The sequence below is a fragment of the Sapajus apella genome, unplaced genomic scaffold (genome assembly GCF_009761245.1).
Source record: "Sapajus apella isolate SASKATOON/1434 unplaced genomic scaffold, GSC_monkey_1.0 scaffold79, whole genome shotgun sequence".
Lineage (NCBI taxonomy): Eukaryota > Metazoa > Chordata > Mammalia > Primates > Cebidae > Sapajus > Sapajus apella.
Genome location: NW_022437019.1, coordinates 1944386 through 1965380, shown reverse-complemented (window position 1 = coordinate 1965380; position 20995 = coordinate 1944386). Strand labels below are relative to the sequence as shown.

The 20995-nt window shown below is 41.5% G+C and overlaps 1 pseudogene across 1 annotated transcript; it reads right to left on the bottom strand.

Moving 5' to 3' along the window:
* Positions 1-14217: 14217 nt before the first annotated feature.
* Positions 14218-19280, bottom strand: LOC116533127 (annotated as a pseudogene). Its single transcript, XR_004261096.1, has one exon. The product of XR_004261096.1 is annotated as a solute carrier family 2, facilitated glucose transporter member 3 pseudogene (transcript).
* Between the last annotated feature and the right edge of the window lie 1715 nt (positions 19281-20995).

Below are 20995 nucleotides of genomic sequence, written 5' to 3'. Positions count from 1 at the left end.
AAAAAAAAAAAAAAAAAAAAAAAAAAAAAAAAAAAAAAAAAAAAGGCAGGGCGTGCTGGCTCATGCCAATAATTCCAGCACTTTGGGAGGCCAAGGCAGACAGATCATGAAGTCAAGAGATCGAGACCATCCTGGCCAACATGGTGAAACCCTGTCTAGACTAAAAATGCAATAATTAGCTGGGTGTGGTGGCATGCGCCTGTAATCCCAGCTACTCAGGAAGCTGAGGCAGGAGAATTGCTTGAACCCTGGAGACGGAGGTTGCAGTGAGCTGAGATCACGCCACTGCACTTCAGCCTGAGGCCTCGTGACAGAGCGAGACTCTGTCTCAAAAAAATAAAAAATAAAAAATTAGGCAGGCTTGGTAGAACAGAGGACCTCTTTTAACCTTAATTATCTCCTTAGGGCTATCTCCCCAGATATAGTAACGTTGGGGATTGGGGCTTCAATTTATGAATTTTCTGAAACACAATTGAGTGTATAACCCTAGGGTTAGAGGAGAGCGCTCTGCTCAAATGCCTGTCTTACTGGACTGTGAGCCTTGACTGAGAAGACCAATGTTTAATGTGAAAATACCTGCTGACACCCTGGCACTAAGTGCTCTGCCCTTTTTCTTTTTTCTCTCTCTCTTATTGTCAATAGAGAATAAAGTAGCTGAGAATTAAGAGTTTAAAATGAGTCCAGCACCGTGGCTCAGGCCTGTAATCCCAGCACTTTAGGAGGCTGAGGTGGGCTTCAGATCGCTTCAGTTCAGGAGTTCAAGAACCAGCCTGGACGGCATAGTGAAACCCCGTCTCTACAAAAAGAAAAATTAGCTGGATGTGGTGGCACCCACCTGTAGTCCCAGCTACTTGGGAGGCTGAGGCAGGAGAATCACTTAAACCCAGGAAAGTGGAGGTTGCAGTGAGCTGTGATCACACCACTGCACTCCAGCCTGGGCAACAGAGCCAGGCACTGTCTTGATAATAAAAAAAAGTTTACATAAATGCCAGGTTGCCTTGGAGCCGGGGAGCACACTTAGCAAGGCTTCTGAGAGGATTGCCCTGTGCTGGGAGCTGCAGGGAGCTTACCACTGAATTTCAGAGTCAGCGGCTCCATTCTGGGCCACAGGAGAGGATTCAGCCCAAGCATCCATGAGTGCCCAGCTGCAGTCACCTCTGTAGCAGAGGCAGCAAGGGTGAAGGCTGGTGCTCAAAGGCCAGGTGTGCCCAGGGTGTCAGCAGGAGCCTCAGAGAGCAGGTGGAACAGAACTCCCACCCCATCCACCAGCGCCAGATGTCTGCCAGCTTCTCCCTTGCTCAGATGCCTCCTGGGATGAAGGAAAGAATGGGGCAGGAGAAGACCCAAGGGAATGAGCCTTTATCCAAAAGAGTCTGTTTTAAATGGAAATAAACCAGTCCCATGTCCCATTAATTAGCACTTTAGATCTTTAGAAGTATGACTTTTTTTTTTTTTTTGAGATAGGGGTCTTGCTCTGTCATCCAGGCTGGAGTGCAGTGGTGCAATCTCAGCTCACTGCAACCTCCTCCTCCCGAGTAACTGGGATTACAGGCACCCACCACCACGCCCAACTAATTTTTGTATTTTTTTAGTAGATACCATGTTTTTTGGTAGAGACCATGTTCACCATGTTGGCCAGGCTGGTCTCAAACTCCTGACCTCAGGAGAACCACCCTTCCCAGCCTTCCAAATTGCTAGGATTACAGGCATGAATCACTGCGCCTAGCCTCATGATTTTTAAATTAATAACAAAAACAAACATTCCAGAAAATGCTGACACTAACAATCCACTTGATGCATTGCTGCAAAATGAACACTGGTGTCAGAGCTGCCCCTGGCATTTGTGTGGCGTGGAGCAAGAGCATTTGTAAGGACTCTGGCCCATGGTTTCCCCTTTCTCTTTCCACTCCTGGTTCCCACCCCTGGAGGGGCCTCATGTGCACTGCTGTAGATACTCAGCCCTCTAGTCCCAGATCTGTCCCCAGGCTTCAAACAGCTTCCTTGAAGCACTCCTTGGGACTAGAGTTGCAAACTGGGAGCAGGGTCACTCTGGAGGACCAGGCTCAGGAGGAGGATTGGAATAGGGCTTGCACTGTTCAGGAAGAGCTCTGGGCCCTGATACATAATCCAGAAGGTGGGGGACATGGCTTCTGTGGGGCATGGAACTTGGTCCCTATGGACTCCTTGCCTCACAGAGCAAGGAACAGACAGAGGAAGCCAGAGAACAGCCTTTTTTTTTTTTTTTTTTTTTGAGACGGAGTTTCGCTCTTGTTACCCAGGCTGGAGTGCAATGGCACGATCTCGGCTCACCGCAACCTCCGCCTCCTGGGTTCAGGCAATTCTCCTGCCTCAGCCTCCTGAGTAGCTGGGATTACAGGCACACGCCATCATGCCCAGCTAATGTTTTGTATTTTTAGTAGAGACAGGGTTTCACCATGTTGACCAGGAAGGTCTCGATCTCTTGACCTTGTGATCCACCCGCCTCGGCCTCCCAAAGTGCTGGGATTACAGGCTTGAGCCACCGCGCCTGGCCTCAGAGTACAGTCTTCTAAAGAGCAGGAGGCCGGGTGTGGTGGCTGGCTCATGCCTGTAATCCCAGCACTTTGGGAGACAGAGGTGGGCAGATCACCCAAGTTTGAGACCACCCTGGGCAACATGGCGAAACCCTGTCTCTACTAAAATACAAAAAATTAGCCAGGTGTGGTGGCGCGTGCCTGTATTCCAAGCTACTCAGGATGCTGAGGCACATGAATTGCCTGAGCCTGGGAGGTGGATGTTGCAGTGAGCTGAGATCACGCCAATGCACTCCAGCTTGGGCTACAGAGTGAGACTCTGTCTCAAAAAAAAGTGCAGGGCCTAGGACAGGGGCCCAGTTGCCCATGACTAAGAGTGTCCTCTTTGCCTGTCCACCTATCCAATCTCAGCGTTCCTCCATGAAGATGCAAAGTCTACCCCTTCCCAGGAGTCCTTCCAGGCCCGTTGACTCACAGGAAGCTCCTTCTGAAATTACAGCTCTTGGTTAGTATTCTAATGAAGACACTGCATGTGGGGTGCTTCCACGCACCTTCTTTCACTGAATCTGCACAGCACCCCGCAGAGGGCAAGTGTTATCACCCCTGTATCACAGATGAGGACACTGAGGCTCAGGAAGGTGATGTCAGTTAGTCAAGGTAGTGTACCTGGAGGGTGGGAGAGCTGAGATTTCTGGAACAGAATTGCGTCTCTAAGTCAGTGAAATTAAAATCAGATGCTCTAGGGAAAGGCCTGGCATTCGTATTTTTACAAGCTGCCGGCGTGATTCTAAGATGCGGCCAGGACTGAGGCCCACTATTTAAAATGCTGTATCATTGTCATCGGCTGGGAAAGGCAGATTTAGGTCGGTATTTTGAATACCTGGAAGACAATGGCTGAGCATTTCTGTGGTGTCTGCTGGAACTCGGGGCCTCTTTGACAACAGAGGATGATCCCCGAGATTCCAACAAGGCCAGTGATTGAAGTCAGGGCCTGAAAGCAAAGTTCTTGCTACTCCTGTTCTTTGGTCACTTGACTGCACGCTGAATGCTGATGATGTTTCTCAGGGAGAGAGCTGAGCTGACAGGTGACGGAGTAACCAGTAAAGCCAGGAGCCCAGAATGCAAGCGTTAAGACTGCAGTCGCTGTGACTGTATAAGCAAGAGGCTGAACTAGAGAAAGCACTGATTCCCAGTTCCACCTTCCCCCATGGAACGGCACACCCAGCAAGGGCCAAGTCCATCAGCGCAGGCAGGGTTGTTTCAATACTGAAGGAGCCCCCAGTAAAAGACTCCGGCAGTTTCTTGAGCCCTGAGGTAAGGAAGATGAGGAGGGTGAGGAGGAAGGGCTAGGAGCAGAAAAGCACGAGTTAGTGGGGAACAGTGTCTTCAGGCTTTCCCCCTCCTGATGGCCTCTGCCGGGATAAAGGGACCCAGAAACAAAGATGCAGAGCATGCGCGTTGGAGGGGACTGTGTCCCTGACTCCAACTCCCTGTGGAGACGGCAGCGCTTGAGGGTCCTCCTGAGGACTGCCAGGGAAAGCCTTCGGTCAGGCCTAAAAGCATCGCACATGGGTGCTGGCCATGATTCCTTGGCGTTTACCTTCTACAGACTGTAAGTATAGGCTCCCAGTACTGAAGTTGGTTTTTTTGTCTCTTGAGCAGAAGCATTTTATGAACTTCTCTCTAAATCTTGCCATTGCATTTTTCACTCATTTCTCATGTTTGCCACTTCTATCCCCTGGTGACCACCAAGCCGCATGGCTGCTGCTCTGGACCCACTGGTCATTAGATCCTTCCCATCCCACTGCCTCCAGCCGAGCCTCTGCTTCCTGCCTGGAGGACTCAGGTGCCCGAAAACAATGCAAGAATTCTAGCTGCTTGTAGGCCAGGCGCGGTGGCTCATGCCTATAATCCCAACACTTTGGGAGGCCGAGGCGGGTGGATCATGAGGTCAAGAGATCGAGACCATCCTGGTCAACATGGTGAAACCCCGTCTCTACTAAAACTGCAAAAAATTAGCTGGGCATGGTGGCGCGTGCCTGTAATCTCAGCTACTCAGGAGGCTGAGATAGGAGAATTGCCTGAACCCAGGAGGCGGAGGTTGCGGTGAGCCGAGATCGCGCCATTGCACTCCAGCCTGGGTAACAAGAGCGAAACTCCATCTCAAAAAAAAAAAAAGAATTCTAGCTGCTTGTAATAGCCATTGTGTTTGGCAGAGCTTTTTAAATTTTATTTTATTTTTTAATTTCTGCCACACAGGAAGGATTCCAGAAACGTTGGACAAAAGCTGAGGAAGGCCAGCACAGTGGCTCACACCTGTAATCCCAGCACAGTGGCTCATGCCGGTAATCCCAGCACTTTGGAAACCGGGGCGGGTGGATCGCCTGACGCCAGGTGTTCAAGATCAGCCTGACCAACATGGTGAAACCTTGTCTCTACTAAAAAAATAAATAAATACAATACAAAAAGTAGCTGGGTGTGATGGCAGGCACCTGTAATCCCAGCTACTCGGTAGGTTGAGGCATGAGAATCACTGGAACCTGAGAGGTGGAGGTTCCAGTGAGCTGAGATCACATCACTATACTCCGGCCTGGGCAATAGAGTGAGACTCTGTCTCAAAAAAAAAAAAAAAAACAAAAAAAAAAACCTGAGAAAGAAGCTGAGATCGTTTCGATGGAGAACACTGTCTTTCTTACTCCTCTTGTGATTTTAATCTTCTGCCACCCAAACCTCTGTTCTTCCCGCTTAACTTTCCATCTCACTGCCTCTAGGCACTCCAAATACAACAGTTTCTTAACCCATGAGGACTTCTGATTCACCATCTTCTCACCATCCCTTCAATTAATTCCCGCTGTCCTCATTTCCCGCCTCACCTGGCGGATATTTCATGGTCCATCATGATCATCCCTTCCTTATATAACACCTTATCCCTCTCCCCCTTCACTTTTCCTTGCAAGTGGGCTAGTCCTATGCAGAACCTACCTCTTTCTTGGAGCAAATCGTCAAATGGAAACAAAGCTGCCAATACCAGCTATTAATGATGTTTGCCAGCTTCTTTTAAGGCCACAAGTTTATCGGTTCATTACCTACCTTCCAATGTATCATGTTATCAGCTTCACCTTTTCCTAAATGAACAGCATCCTTTTAGCTTCTGATAACAGCTTCTTTGTCACGTGCTGCCAGCCTCTAATCCAATGCCACACATTTTAGGTTTTTGTTCTTCAGTGGCATCCCATCTCTGGTGCCAACTTCTGTATCAGTTGGGATAGACCAGGTCATGCTGGGGTAACAAACCCCTACATCTGTGGTGTAAAAAAAACAGTTTGTTTCTTCCTTATACTCCAGACCTTCATTATATGGTGAGGGAGCAAGGAGAAAGGAGCTTTACTAATTTTTGTCACTTAGGGATCCAGGCTGACAGAGCAGCCACTATTCTGAATGCTGCTGACCTCTACTAGCAGAAAAAGAGGGCTCTGGAGGGTCTCAAACAGGTGACTAAGTGCTACAGCCAAAAAGTAGCATGCACCACTTCCAAACACAACTCTCACTCGCTAGTCGGCCACAGCGAATCCTATGAACCCATTCTCTCAACTGCACAGGGAGCCAGCAAGCACGATCCTACCACGTAACTAAAAAATGGAATACTGACACTCCCTGCTGAACATGAATGACCACCATCAGAAGATACTATTAGTCGCCTCATTTTGCAAGTGGTAAGGCACAGGTTAAGAAATTTGTCCGAGACCTATGCCTAGTAATTATGTCAGAGTAGGATTTGAACTCATGCTCCAGAATGTATACATATCTATATCTATCTATCTATCTATCTACCTATCTATCTATCTATAGTGTGTGTGTGTGTTTATATACATACATATATATATATATATATATATAAAATTTTTTTTTTCAAGACAGGGTCTTGCTCTGTCACCCTGGCTGGAGTGCAGTGGTGTGATCTTAGCTCACTGCAGCCTCCACCCTGGATCAACTGATTCTCGTGCCTCAGCCTCCCAAGTAGCTGGGATTATAGACACACACCATCATGCCCAACTGATTTTCATATTTTTAGTAGAGACGGGGTTTTGCCATGTTGCCAGGTTGGTCTCAAACTCCTGACCTCAAGTGATCCACCTGCCTTGGCCTCCCAAAGTGCTGGGATTACAGGTGTGAGCCGCCATGCCCAGCCCAGAATATTTGTTTTTAACCATTACTCTACGCAGCCTCTCAGCAAATATGTAGACTTAAAATTTATCTTTTTGTTATTGTCATGTCACTTAATTGTGATGTACTCAGAGAATGTGGCCTTATTTTCTGAAATTTATTGAGTCCTCATGGCCTGCATGGAAGCAGTGTTGGTAAATGTTCCGTGTGTTCCTATATCCTCTTACTGCTGGATGCAGAATTCAATATATGTTCATTAAAGCACACTCAACTGGAGTGTTCAAATCTACTTTGTGTTTTTTGTTTACATGACCCATCAAGAATTGAGAGGTGCTGTAATCTCCCACTGTGATAGCATTTTCCTGTCATAAAGTTTTATCCATTTTAGCTTTATTTTCTGGTTATCTTACTAACTGCTTATGTATCTTAAAAGTTATGTCTTCTTGGTTAATTAAACTTTTTATAATTATATAATGAGTCTATTCCTAATGATGGATTTGTCTTCAAGTTTATATCTTTTTTGAGACAGGGTCTCACTTTGTCACCCAGGCTGAGTGCAGTGTCGTGATCATGGCTCACTGCAGCCTTGATCTCCCAGGCTCAAGCCATCCTTCCACCTCAGCCGACTGAGCAGCTGGGACTACAGGCATGTGCCACCACTCTCGGCTAATTTTTGTATTTTTTTGTAGAGACAGGTTTTGCCATGCTGCCTAGGCTGGTCTTGAACTCCTGAGCTCAAGTGATCTTCCCACCTTTGCCTCCCAAAGTGCTAGGATTACAGGCGTGAGCCACCACACCCAGCCTATTCTTCTTGTCATAGCGACATAAGCTGTCCTTTGATTAGTGTTGCCAATTAGTCTCCAATTGGCAAGTTTGGCCCATTTATATTCTCATTTTTCTGATTTTTTCCCCATTTACTTAAATTGTCCTGCTTTTTCTGTATTGATTGCTCTTTCTTGTTAGAACCAGATTTTTTATGATATTATTCTTGAGACAGGGTCTCGGTCTGCTGCCCATGTTGGAGTACAGTGGTGCAACCTGGACTCACTGCAACCTACGCTTCTTGGGTTCACAAGCAGGCATCACCAGCTAATTTTTAAATTTTTTGTAGACAAGGACTCACTATATTGCCCAGGCTGGTCTTGAAATCCTGGGCTCAAGCAATCCTCCTGCCTTGGCCTCCCAAAAAGCTGGAATTACACGTGTGAGCCACTGTGCCCAGCTCCAAATTATTTATGTATCTGGATAACATTCTGGTGCCATACGCCACTTGTCCAACACAAAGTGTATTAAAAAAAGACTGGGATGGAGGTGAGGACACCTTGGGTTGAATTTTGATTCTGTTAATAAGTTGCTGTGTGATCTAGGACAATCTAGTTGAGTTCTCTGGACTTCTTTTCCCTCCCTGTAAACAAATATTGAATTTGATTCAGCAGTCTGTGAGATTCCGATTCTCTGTTCCCAAGCTTGACTAGTCACTGACTCTTGATATGTGAAAAATCCTAGGGCACCTCTCATTTGAAATTTGCTCTTAGACTAAGAGTCTCTTTAAGAGTCAGGATAGTTGGGTGTGGTGGGGCATGCCTGTAGTCCCAGCTAGTTGGAGGTGAGATCGCTTGAGCTCAGGAGTTAGGAGGCCAGCCGGGACAACATAGTGAGACTCTGTCTCCAAAAAGAAAACAAAAAACCAAAAAACAGATTCAGGGCCAGACAAGGTGGCTCATGCCTGCAATCCTAACATTTTGGGAGGCTAATGTGGGCAGATCACTTGAGCCCAGGAGTTTGAAACCAGCCTGAGTCACATACGGAAACCCTATTTCTGCAAAAAGTAAATTAAAAAAATTAGCTGGGTATGGTGGTGCGTTAACTGTGGTCCCAGCTACTCAGGAGGCTGAGATGGAAGGATAGCTTGAGACTTGGAGTTTGAGGCTGCAGTGAACCATGGTTGTGCCACTGCACTCTAGCCTGGGTGACAGAGTGAGACCCTGTCTCAAAAAAATAAAAAAGATTCAGGATGGTCTTTTTCCTTCACAACATTGAGAAGAGTTTAGACTAAAGTAACATGGGGCTGCGCACGGTGGCTCACACCTATAATCCAGCACTTTGGGAGGTTGAGGTGGGCAGATCACTTGAGGTCAAGAGTTTGAGACTTGAGACGAGTTGGCCAACATGGCAAAACCCTGCCTCTACTAAAAATACAAAAACTAGCCAGAAATGGTGATGTGCACTTGTAATCCCAGCTACTTGGGAGGCTGAGGCAAGAGAATTGCTTGAACCCGGGAGGCGGAGGTTGTAGTGAGCCGAGATCATGCCACTGAACTTCACCCTGGGAGACCGAGCCAGACATGCTCTCTAAATAAATAAATAAAATAGCATATTGGAAATGAACCCAAGAGAAGACAGAATGTCAAATAATTTAGTTTGACTTGCTTGCCCAGAATGGGTCATATCATAAATTTCACAACCAAGGTGAGAAGTTGAATTTGTTGACACAAGTATGAATGTTTATTTTGTATCTTCTTAGAAGAGCTTTATTGAGGTATAATCAATGTACAATACTCCACACATATTTAAAAGACAATTTGGGCTGGGTACAGTGGTTTACACCTGTAATCCCAGCACTTTGGGAGGCTGAGGTGGGTGGATTACCTGAGGCCAGGAGTTCCAGACCACCCTGATTAACATGATAAAACCCCATATCTACTAAAAACACAAAATTTAGCTGGGCATGGTGGCGGGGGCCTGTAATCCCAGCTACTTGGGAGGCTGAGGCATGAGAATTGCTTGAACCTGGGAGGCGGGGATTGCAGTGAGTTCAGATTGCACCACTGCACTCCAGCCTGGGCCACAGAGAGGAAAAAAAAAAAAAAAGACAATTTGATGAGTTAGAGAGGAAAAAAAAAAAAAAGACAATTTGATGAGTTCTGCTATATGTAGCCATGTGAAAACATCACAGTGAAGATAATGAATACATCTACCACACCCACAAGTTTCCTCCTGCTCCATTTTTTTTTTTTTTAATTTAATTTTATTATTTTTTTATTTTTTTAGACGGAGTTTCACTCATGTTACCCAGGCTGGAGTGCAATGGCGTGATCTCGGCTCACCGCAACCTCCGCCTCCCGGGTTCAGGCAATTCTCCTGCCTCAGCCTCCTGAGTAGCTGGGATTACAGGCATGCACCACCATGCCCAGCTCATTTTTTGTATTTTTTTTTTAGTAGAGACGGGGTTTCACCATGTTGACCAGGATGGTCTCGATCTCTTGACCTCGTGATCCACCCGCCTCGGCCTCCCAAAGTGCTGGGATTACAGGCTTGAGCCACCGCGCCCGGCCCTCCTGTCCTTTTTAATCCCTGTCTTCCTCCAGTCTCTGGACCCACACAACCAAAAAGAAGGGATACTTTCAACAAATGATACTGAAACAACTGTAAATCCACATGCAAAAAAACCCCTGGGCCCTTACCTCAAACCATATACAAAGATTGACTTATTAGAGGCTGAAACACAAAAATTAAAACTACAAATTGCCTAGAATTAAACAGGAGAAAATGTCCATGATCTTGGGTAGGCAAAGATTTCCTAGGACACAAGAAGTATAAGTCTAAGAAGCTAGACTTCAACAAAATGAAGCTCTGTTCCTCAAAATAGAATGAAGAAAATAAAAAATGTAAGCCATAAACTTGGAGAAACTATTCAAATATATATCCAACAAAACTTCTAACTAGAATATATGAAGAACTCTTACAAGTCAGTAACAAGACAACTCAATGAAAAATGGGCAAGAGACTTTGTCTTTATAAAAGATATATGTGAAAGGCCAATAAGGATCTGAAAAGGTGCTCAATGTCATCAGTACTCAAGGAAACACAAACTAAAACCACAGACAGGCAAAAGGACACAAACATAAGAATGGCTACAATTTAAAAGATGGATGATACTAATTGTTCACATGAATACAGAGGAAGTGGAACTCTCAGACACTGCTGGAGGGAATGTAAAATGAAACCTCTTGGAAACTGTTTTCCAGTTTCTTACAGAATTACCATACAATCCAGCAATTTCACTATTTATCCCAGACAAAAACATATGTCCACCCAAGACTTGCATGTAAATGTACAAGTGAATGGATAAACAAATTATAGTATATTCACCCAATGGACTATTAATGAGCAGTAAAAAGGACTGAAGTACTGATACAGTATGGATTAACCTCAAAACCACTAGGCTGAGAGGAAGCAGCCAGACCCAAGAGTACACACCACAGCAAATCTATAGGGACAGAAAGTAGACAGTAGCTCTGTAAAGTCTAGGGCCGGGAGAGAGAGAGAGAGACTGGGGGTACCTACTGTATTGGCCCATTTATGTAAAAACTCTAGAAAAGACAAATTTTACCTAGTGACAGAACAAATCAATGGCTGCTTAGGGATAGGGATGGGAGGGGACTGACTAGGATGGAAGCCAAGGAACTTGGAATGATGCAAATACCCTGGAGTGGTGGTTACACGGATATGTACAATTATCAAACTTATTTAAGTGTACAGTTAAAATATGACTGTATAAGCTGTACCTCAATAAAATTGATTATAAATAGGTCCAAACCCAAAGCTAAACAAAAATCAGCAAGACTACAAATTCACTGAAATCATTTTTGAAGTATTAAATGGTTGTCCTGAAAACCTGCAAAGGTGCTTTAGGAAATGTGAAAACACATGGTGTCAGAGTATTTTATTCAAATTGTTAAAATGAGACAACTGAAAAAACTGCTACACGACACATACAATTGTCTATCCATGAAAGACTGGTTCCAGGAACTTCTGCTAATACCAAAATTCACAAATGCTCAAGTCCATTGTATAAAGTGGCGTAGGATTTGCATATAACCTACACATCCTCCTATATGCTTTTTTCCCCCCCGAGTCCTATTGCTAGGCAACTCCCATATACTTTAAAATCCTTATTTATGATACCTAATGCATTGTAAATAGTTGTTATACTGTATTTTTTATTTGCATTATTTTTTTAAATTTTGAGGCTGCAGGGTACATGTTGTTATATAGGTTAACTCACGTCACAGCGGTTCATTGTACCCATTATGTCATCACCCAGGTACTAGGCCTAGTACCCAACAGATTTTTTTCTGATCCTGTCCCTCCTTCTAGCTTTCACCCTCAAGTAGGTCCCAGTTTCTGTCATTCCCCTTTGTGTCCATGTGTTCTCATTAAGCTCCCATATATTATTTTCTCATAGTATTTTTTCTTTCAAATACTTTCTATCGACAGTTGGCTGAATATGCAGATGGAGGGCCAAGTTACTTTTTTCAAGTCCAGGTGCCTGAATTATTTTAGTGGTATCATTTAAGGTTTTGTGTTTGTTTTTCAAAGAAATCTGGGGTAGCTGGACTCCAAACTCTTGCTAGAGAAAAATAAGCATAGTGAGCTTAAATCAAAAAGAACATTCCTTCATGGTTTTGGTAATTTTTGCTACCGTTTCCAGAAGCTGTAAAGGTTATTCTTAAAGCCCTGGCTGGGGATGAGCACCTACTGACCTAAACATGCAGTCAGCTGCCACTTCTGGGGTATTGTTCACCTCTGGGTAACATTAAGAAGTATCAAAAAGTACTAACTTTCTATGAAAAGGATGTAAAGTTCCAGGAGCAAGTCAGGTTTTCCAGGTTTACTTTAGGGAAAACGTCAAATCTTACTCCTCTCCACCCCCCAATACCAGATGCATATCTTAAAACAGGAACTTAAAAAGTATTACCATAGAAATTGATCAATAGATTTTTAGATGTAGAAACATTAAGGTTTGCTTAATACACATAACACTCATTAAGGAATGTATCATAGAGCGTAGACATCTTGCTTTCAAAATTTTTATTTTTTGAGACAGAGTCTTGCTCTGTCACTAGGCTGGAGTGCAGTGGCATGATCTCGGCTCACTGTAACCTCCGCCTCCTGGGTTCAAGCAATTCTACTGCCTCAGCCTCCTGAGAAACTGGGACTACAGGCATGTGACACCATGCCTGGCTAGTATTTTGTATTTTCAGTAGAGACGAGGTTTCACCATTTTAGCCAGGATGGCCTCAATCTTCTAACCTCGTGATCTGCCCGCCTCAGCCTCCCAAAGTGCTGGGATTACAGGCATGGGCCACCGCACCTGGCCCAAAATTTATGTTTTTTTGTCTAACTGTTGCCCAGGCTGTAGAGCTGTGGTGCGATCTTGGCTCACTGCAACCTCCACCTACCAGATTCAAGCAAATTTTCATGCTTCAGCTGACTAGCTGGAACTACAGGTGTGCGCCACCACACCTGGCTAATTTTTTAAGTTTCGTAGAGATGGGGTTTTGCCACACTGGCAATGCTGGTCTGAACTCCTGGCTTCAAGTGATCCACCCACCTTGGTTTCCCAAAGTGCTAGGATTATAGGTGTGAGCTACCGCTCCTGGCCGCTTTCAAAATTTATATAGCACCGTGTATTGACTCCAGTACAGACTTTTACCCACTTGGAAAATTTATTTAAATGAAGGACTTAAGTGTTGTAGCCTTGAATGTTTGCTCTTTAGGAGCTTATTTCGAAGTGCTTGTGGCAGCAGTACTTATATTTGAAGAGCTAAACTACAGCTCAGATCTCTTACTTCATACCACATCATGTTCTCCTTTAGTCCAGATCTTCTATTTTTTTCATCCTAGTTCCTGCTTACTGATTTTTTTTGTAAAAATAAAGGATATATACTTCACATGTCATATGGTAGTCATGTTCATGTTTTCAACCATTCCTATATGCTCCAAGTAAAGAAAATAATATCATATGAAAACTATGCCAGGAGTTAAGACAACCATACCGTTTGAAAACACAGCAGTCAAATTTCCAATTTACCACCTCACATATTAAGATGATTTTTTTTAAACAAACTTAACAGGCGATGGATACCCCATTCTCTATGAGCTTATTTCACATTGCATGCCTGTATCAAAATATCTTCCATACCCCATAAAGCCTGTAATTCCAGCACTTTGGGATGCCAAGGTGGGTAAATCGCTTGAGCCTAGGAGTTTGAGAACAGCATGGGCAACATAGCAAAACCCCATTTCCAACCCCCCACCACATACACAAACAAAACAAAACACCTAAACAACAAACAAAACTCCGGCCAGCCATGGTGGTGCATGCCTGTAGTCTCAGCTACTTGGGAGGCTAAGGTTGCAGTGAGCTATGACTGCACTACTACGCTCCAACTTGGTCAACAGAGAGACTGTCTTGGGAAAACCCCCACAAAACAAAAATGCCAACAACATTCATTTCTGATGAAGGATAACATGGTCTCTCATTTCAAGGGGTAGGGCTGGGGGGGAAAGCTTTTCACATCTTAATAAATGCAATTCTTAAATCTCACAAATGCTTTCTCTGTGCCAGGTGCTGGGGACCTAGAGGTGAACAAGACTTTACAAAGTTCTTACTCTCACGGAATTAACTACAACCTTACATTTAATCAAAGTGAAAATGTGGGAATATGTAAGGTAAATAAAAAGGTACACATAGTAAACAACTTAGAGAATTTATTTAGAAAGTAGAAAATAAAAAGTATGGTCGTAACATCTATTTAGAATATAAGCAAAATTAGAAACTTAAGCTACAGAAAAATACAGAGATACTGAAGTTGGTTTAATGGCTATCCAACAAACAGAAACAAGCAAAACCCAAGTTACTTTCATGCAAATAAGCATTAAGGAAAAGAATATGGGAATGTTTACAGAATGCACCATGGCAAATATTTTTCAAATTTACATAAGAAACTGTACATAAATGAAAAAATAAATTAGGTAATTTACAAGAAATGTTTTACAGGTTGCAATAGGCTATAACTTAGTTTATTATGAATAAAATTTGTATCACATCATACATTTTTACATCACAGATTCAGTGTTGAAAGAATTCAAACATGATAAAGCTTAGATTTGACAAGAATAAAGTAATAGACAGAGTAAGGCAACTTAAACTGAAATGGCATGTGTAAGTAAAATTAATCCTCAAAGGATTCTTTAGATTGGGACATAATAACATCTTCTGAGTATGATTTGGTCAAAAACAGGGCATTAAGATAAATGTCATTCAATTTTAGTTAAAAAGTCGGTTTTTAGCTGTAGTTTAAATAAAAAGTAAAAGCACACGGTGTATAAAAAATAATAAAAACCACCTTAGTATCACTTACATCCTAATATTATTAATTATATTCAGGACAAGCAGACTGGGATATCGGTGTTACTTCTATAAAGTTACCTTCTATTTCTAAATGCTGTAAACTAAACTAAACTAAAACAGGTTCCCCAGAAAAAAGTGGCAAATTCCAAATGGCTTAATACCTGTGAAAACTATTGACCGAGCTAGCTATGACCTTGATGAAATTGAGACATACAATGTAAAGTTGAGATAATCCCAAATTATTCTACATTATTTATGCATACTTTACAAATATGTAAACATGGAAATGTTTTCTTAGAAAGCTACTGGAACTGTAAGAACTACAATGCATGAAGGAAAGATATTTAGAAATAAAAAAATTTAATAATATCCTACAATTGAATCAGTTGCATATTTATATCATTCAAAATCTAGATTTTAACCTCATTCACTCCTTTGAAAAATACATTCCTCTTTTGTTCTTTTAAATGCAAAATTAGTGGCAGTTGCAGCAAAAACACTGAAATTCTAAAAGAAAAAATATTTTGACTACAGGAGCTAGAACGTAAATTAAGATTTTCAGATTTTTCTTAAGAAAATAAAATTGATTTACCCCAAACACATCATTCATGCTAACTGCAGTACCTGAAATCCCAGTATCAGCTCGGTGTACATTTATTTATTAATTTACTTATTTTTGAGACAGAGTCTTGCTCTGTTGCCCAGGCTGGAGAACAGTGGGATGATCTACCCTCTGCCTCCGGGTTGAAGTGATTCTCCTGTCTCAGCCTCCCGAATAGCTGGGACTACAGGTGTGCGCCAACAAGCCTGACTACTTTTTATATTTTTAGTAGAGACGTGGTTCTTCCCACATTTATCCCCACTCACAATGATCAGAAATAATAAACAGCTTTTTAAAAAGGGCCACTAAAAAAATCCCAAATATATGTAATATAAACAGCCTAACTTAACAATGATTTGACTTACAGTTTTTCAACTTTACAATGGTGCAAAAGCAATACACATTCAGTAGGAACTGTACCTCAAAATTTCGTATTTTGGTATTATCCTGGGCTAACGTTATGTGAGATTAATTAAACACTTTATTATAAAATAGGTTTTGTATTAGATGATTTTGCCCAGCTATAGGTCAATGTTAAGTGTTCTGAACACATTTAAGATAGGCTAGGCTAAGCTACGACGTTTACTAGGTTAGGTGTATTAAATGCATTTTCAACTTATGGGATTTTCAATTTACAATGGGTCTAATGGAACATAACCCTATCACAAGTCAAGAAACAACTATATTCCAACATTTATGAATATGTTTGTTGTACAATGAAAAAGTCATAATGCCCATATAATTCTGAAGTTAACACAGTAAAAATTCCAGATAACCTTTACAGATTTAAAAGTACACATACATTTTAATATACATATAAAACCTTTCATATTACTTTAAGGTATATCTACTTGGCCATTACAGGCAATAACATATTAAGAGAGAATACCATCCTATTGGTTTAGCGAGAATCCAAAACCTAGTACCTATAAATATACACCAATAAAAATTATGTAATAACTTAAAATTATATAAGCATTAAACATTAACTACAAAGCATGACACCAAATACCTGGAAAAAAAAATATTTCAGTTATCCCAAATACTGCCATGAATGAAGCAACTTTCTCAGGACCCAGAAAACAGACTCATTTCCCATCATAACAAACCAATTCCCTCATTTTACAAATAAAAATAATGTTCACAGAGGCAAGACCAGTGACCAACACTACCTCTAATGCAATACCAAATATGACCTCACATTCACTGAATATACAGGATTAATGCAAATAGTGACTACTTTAAGAAAACATGTGAACTTCTTGCAGGTAAAAATTAATTATTCAAAATTTAGATATGGTAGAAAAGCTGGGATGATTCATTTTCATACTACCATTATCTTGAATGGGCTATCCAAATACCCCGAATGATAGGAAAGAGTTACTCACTTTTTTAGGCCTTTAGTGTATTACTAGGCTCAGCAGAAATCAGAAGACAATTATTCTCTTAAATATTGAAAAGAGGCAGTAATATAGATAAAACATTGTTTTCTGAGATCATCTGATGATAGAAATAAAGTTGGCTAAATTCCTTAGGTATCAGAATAAAACACATTAGAATAAACATAAACTTGGTCATTGATACCTCATGGCAGATCACTTTAAATGAGGTCAAAGAGTATTATTACAAAAAGACAATATATTTCTAATGTTTTGTTTACACATACCACAAAACAGTAAGTTAAATACAAAATAATGTACACTCCTTTTCATTATCCTCTATCAGTTTTCACATGGCTTTAAACAGTGAAAGAAGTTCTAAACTACTTTCTAAATGCAAAAGACTAAAAAGCATAAAGTGCTTAACAGAAAAAGATACAATAAAATATGAAAAAAAAATTGCTAATGATATATAGAGTGGTTATAAAGAACATTTGGAAATTACTACCCAGTTAAGCTTTCCACCCAAGAATAAACCTTAAACATCAAGACAAGATGTAACAGACTACTCTTTGAAGGCAAGAATACGCTGGAATAAGAGGAAAACCTTTTCACTTTGTGCTGCATCATTCTGTTTACAGAAACAGTCTTTCAGGAACTGGTATTTACAATATAGCAATCACATATACACCCGAAGGTAAAAAAAAAAAAACAAAACTCTCAGAAAATTTTATGGAGTATTTGGGCAAATAATCTGAACCACTTTAAGGGCTTTCAATTATCATATATATTACTGGCAATAGCACTGACTTTACCCAAACTAAGAGACCACCTAATTTCCAACTTATTTAGAGCAGCTGAGCAAGGAACTGCCATGTCAAATTACATGACAAGTTTACTAATAAAGACTTAGTCTTTGGAAAAGATGAGAGTAGAACTTAAAATCACTAGTTCTAAAAGTCTCTTAATTAAAAGGCAATCTTCTCATAGGGGCGGGGTGGTGGTAATGGGAAATTCTGTATCATGTGTTCTTTGTCTAGCCTCACAGCAAACCGAGCGCTCCTTGCATTTGAAAGTTACATTTTTTAAGAATGAAAATTAAGCACAAAAGTTACAAAGATTTTTTTGTGTATAGGTCTACAATGCATTAAAGTTACTTTTTAATCCTTAAAAACCGGCTGCTCTTAAGTCCAATTCAAATTTTAGAAATGAAGGCAATGGAATCATTAGATTTGCTTTAGTGAAGTATGTATAGTATTTTGGATTGCTGGGAACTGTGCTGTTACTGTGCCCAGTTAACTCATAACTATCTCAAATGTGTTCTACTGCAAAGATTCAGTTCCCCTAAGGGAACCTGACACAGTACCAAGGTCAAATGGTTAACAGATGTGTATAAGCATGACATGTCCCTAAAGCAACAACACACTTAAACTAGATAATAATTTTTCAGGAAGAGCAATCCAACTAGAAAGTTGGAGGTTCAGTTGGAGCGACCTGCCACTGCTACTGCAAACTGAAGAGTGTGGCCACAGTATGCCAGGGAATGGGGCCTGGTCCAACTTCAGAGAAGGCCACAAAGACCAAGGTAACCCCACTACAGACAAAGCTCATTCACCATACTCATCCTTTAATAAACAGTCATGAGGACAGAACAAAAAGCCATCACTCCAAGACCTATCATACGTAAAGTCCTTCCTGCCCTTTCAACCAGAAAGACTACAGTAAAGAAGATAGTATTAACCAGACCTGCACTAATCTATAGATTGGCTTCTCAACACCTGCGTCCTTGAAGATTCTCATTGAGTAATAGAGAAGACAACATCGATTCCAGAGAGCTACTGAGAGCTGGAGTACAATGGAAATGACAGTGGGCTGTCAGTAGCTGGGTAAAGAGCTCCAGCACAGGGACTTGCTTTTCTTGTACTATCCTAGCGTTTTTATATTTCATCTCCCAGATGTCCTGGGACACATCCTGAGTCTCCTACAATTGCTGGAGGGTCTCATTAGTACTCTTCCTTTCTGTTAATGAGCAAAAATTTATGACTTGTAGGGCAAAATGGAAGGGCTACACTTTACAGGACAGCTGAAAGGATGGTAAAGCCCAGTATCGCTGGGCTTAGCTCTTTAGACCCCAAGATGAACTCCAGACCAAAGATCTGGGCCTCCAGAATACCAACAATGATGCCCAGCTGGTTGAGAGCACTAAAAGTACTCCAAAGGGCAGTAGGCAAGATTTCTCCAATGTACATGGGCACAAAACCTGTGCAGGGTCCATAGAACAAGCTAGTAACCAAGTAGCCCATGATCAGCATTTCAATCAACTCAGTTTTTTTGCAGAATCCAGTGAGGCAGCCACCAGTGATAGCCAACAAATTGATAAGCATTGAATTGCACCTGCCAAAGTGGTCGACAAAGAGTGCAACAGAAAGAAGCCAATCATATCATCATTGGGGAAGATGGCCACAGACAAGGGCCAAGGGTACATGAGCAACACCTCAGACGGAGAGTCTTCTAACCTCTCTTTCAAAGTATAATTGAGAAAGTCCTTTGTGATTGTCTCAGGAGCACTGATGACTCCAATGCTGTAGCCAAACTGAAAAGAAGTGGGGTGACCTTCTGTGTCCCCATGGCCCTTATCTAATTCTTTTCAAATCTTCAAAAAAGAGCTAGGAGTGGGATTCCAAAGGCACCTCTTTCAGCCAACAAAGCCTTCAAAGTGTGCAGCAAGTTTTCAGGTCCTCAGTAACGCTCTGAAACTCATTCATCATTACAGGGTATCTGTGTTCTTGCTTTACCACATTTATCTCAGGCCCAAACTTAGTCATTTCTTTTTATTACATCTGAACCATCAAAGCTAAATATTTTATACTATTATGAACAACAGCAATGATACCATGTTTACGCCAAATAAATGTTATGGAAATCTAACAGATGAGTTGTTTTGAAATTTTGTGGGAGTCTGAGACAATATTGCAGAATTACTAAAGGATCAATGTTTAGTACATTCTGGTAATAAAAGCATAATAGTTCCAAAATTTGTAAATCCTTTTACCTGGGAATTTATTCTCTTTTCAATTTATTTTTTATAGTGATTACAAAGTTTTTCAGATTTTTATGTTGGGAAGGTAACACTGGAGGTCCAATAGTTTAGTCAAGTTGTTTGAGTCTTTTGCTAATGGTTTAGGAAGTAGAAATACTTGGGGGTAAAATTGACTTTTTTTTCTTTTGAAATGGAGTCTTGCTCCGTCACCCATGCTGGAGTGTAGCGGCATGATCTTGGCTCATTGCAACCTCTGCCTCCCAGGTTCAAGCAATTCCCTGCCTCAGCCCCCTGAGTAGCTGCGATTACAGGCATGTGCCACCATACTTGGCTAAATTTTTGTATTTTCGTAGAGACAGGGTTTCACCATGTTGGCCAGGCTGGTCTTCAACTCCTGACCTCGTGATCCACCCGCCTTGGCCTCCCAAAGTACTGGGACTACGGGCACGAGCCACGTGCCCAGCATAAAATTGACTTCTATACATTACCAGTAAATCTAGATGTACCTTAAAAAACCTAAAAAATTGTTTACATTACGCAAGGAAGTTATCAATATGGGGTTTTTTTTTGCTTGTTTTACAGACCACAGTTTTACTTAATAGACAATTTTCAGTAGACTATCAAGAGATGCATGATAAACACATTTCCCCATGCAGTTTTCAAATTTTGTACTCAAGTTCTTACATTTGACTACAGGCATGAGCCACTGTACCCAGCCTCGAATATTTAAAATTCAGTTTTCTTTACCTGAAGACATGAATGTATGAATTCTAAGAGTGGTTATTCAGGAGGAAAAGCATGTAAAGGTAACTTTTTAGAATTTAGACTGTTTGAAACTTTGAATTCATGTCAGTCAGTAGCCATTTTAAAACCCTACAATGACCTCATATTCCTTGCTTTAATGTTTCCATGTTGCGACTAAATATTTGAGCCAAAATTCCATTAGTCCAATTTATTTTAAAGGTTTCTGACTTGTAAATCTGTATAGATAAGAATCTTAATTGAATGATAGTAACTGCAAGTTTTATGCCTGTGACAAATACTGTATTAGCAGCTACAGATTTAGGGCAGTCTTTAAGAAAAAATGGAATGGTCAAA